Source organism: Alligator sinensis, unplaced genomic scaffold (genome assembly GCF_000455745.1).
Source record: "Alligator sinensis unplaced genomic scaffold, ASM45574v1 scaffold215_3, whole genome shotgun sequence".
NCBI lineage: Eukaryota > Metazoa > Chordata > Crocodylia > Alligatoridae > Alligator > Alligator sinensis.
In genome coordinates, this window is record NW_005842175.1 from 1,758,873 (window position 1) to 1,760,792 (window position 1,920).

The 1,920-nt window shown below is 37.9% G+C and overlaps 1 protein-coding gene across 1 annotated transcript in view; it reads right to left on the minus strand.

The window, feature by feature from the left end:
- RASD2 (RASD family member 2) overlaps positions 1–1,568 on the minus strand; it is a 50,442-nt gene extending 48,874 nt beyond the window's left edge. Inside the window, exon 1 of the mRNA XM_025206848.1 lies at positions 1,524–1,568. The gene's annotated coding sequence lies outside the window, so the exon portion shown is untranslated. The remainder of the gene's footprint in view (positions 1–1,523) is intronic.
- Between the last annotated feature and the right edge of the window lie 352 nt (positions 1,569–1,920).

Sequence of the window (1,920 nt, forward strand, 5' to 3'; positions counted from 1 at the left end):
ATAGTAGGAGCTTCTGATGATAAAGCTCTGTTAGTTAGGGATCTCATTTATTACCCCACTGACTCATACAGCGGTCTTGACAGGAGTGCATACTGTGTAATTTAGCCTCATTGCTCAGTGACTGTATTTGTGCCAGCTTTCACCAGCTTAAGGTGGATACAAGGAAGCAAACTAGTCCATTAAACTAAGATCTCATAACAATTAGTTTCCCTGTAACTTTTCTTTCTGTGGTACTGTCTCATGCTTGGAAAAATCAGATGATACTAGAGGCTGATCATCAGGCATCCTGGTTTTCTCTGATTAAAAAAAAAAAAATCCCACAATTTTCAGTTTAAAAAAGTAACCCCAAATCACATTTTTCTATGATTAAAAAGAAACACCACCAAAGAAATTTATATATCTATATATTAGTGGTGTTTCATTAAAATAATTTTAAAAATGTGGATTTGGGGTTACTTTTTTAAACCAAAAACTGGAGATTTTTTTAAATCGGAGAAAACTAGGATCCCTGCTGATCATCATGAATGGCCTGTTCCTGTGTAATGGAAATTAGTGCGGTTTTACTATGGACTTCACTGAATGTAGGATCAAGGGCAGATGCTGGAAAATAAAATGAAAATGCAGAAGAATAACAGGGCAGCTCTGCATCCTGGGTGCTAGTAGCACACAGGCCAGTGCTGCTACCAGTTGCATGGCAAGCAGTGGCATGGTCAGCTGCAGTTGGGACTATTTTTTCACCCCCTCTCCCCTCCTTTTCCCACAGGCAGTGCCCAGGGCTGTTCCCCTAGGTACACCCCTCAACCACCTTATGACAAAAAATAATATTAATGGTGGACAGCATCCTATCTAACCACCACAAACAATTGAGATCCAGCAGCATTTCAACTATTTGTTCTAAACCTTTAAATTTTTCCTATTTGCACTACATAAGCAAGGCAAAACTGAAAATGCACAACAAAACTGCCGTTGTAGCAGTTCAAACATAATTCAGGCAGTTAAATCACTCTTTTACCATCAAGATGAAAGGGATTTTCAGAGGTTCCTAGCAGAGGGTCCCTAATCAGGGGGATTTGTGGCCATCTCTAGTATCTAAAGTGTTTTTGTTTGTTTGTTTGTTTGTTTAGGGATGTTACCTGGGTTACACTCTGAGCTTTGTAGGTAATAAGAATGACCCAATGTTTTCCCACAATGCAGTTCTTCCTCCCTGTATTAGTGCATTTTACAGCAAGAAGCCTGAATACAGGCTATTCATGGATTCAAATACAGATAAGAGTATGCATAGTCCTAATTACAGAAATAAAGCTAGATCTTATATTTATTTCTTTGCATTCAAGGACAACAAGTAAAAAGCAGAACTTGAAGTATGTTAGCAAAAGAAGTACCAAACTTAGTGTAAAGGCTATATTTAATTGCAAGTCAACATGTCTAAATAGTGACCAATCAACTTTTCTTCAAGAAAACTAACAAGCACAAACATAAATCAATATTAAAATAAATGTTTTAAATAAAAGTTTCTTACTTACTGATGTAAATCATGATTAAAATGGGTTATTTAGAGCAGCTTGATTTCATTCCATCCACCCTGTGGGCAAGCATAAGTGGAGAGAGGGCACATCTGAAGGAGGAGGTATATCTCTTTGGCTTTTTTGTGTTCTAAAGCAAGAACACACTGGTTCTTGCATTAATGCAGAATTGGCCCCTCTGGGACTCAGCTGAGTAATATTTACTACATGGGAATGTGTTCAGCATCTTGCCCTCATGCCATACTGGATTGTGCCCCAGTGGGGAGATCAAAGCATGTTTCATTTACTTAGACATTGGGAACCCAAGTCTAGAAATGTAAGAATTACAGAAACTGTGTATATTGTCTTTTCTTGGTATACTTTGAGAAGGTTTCTAAAAAATGACCCCATTCTTCCC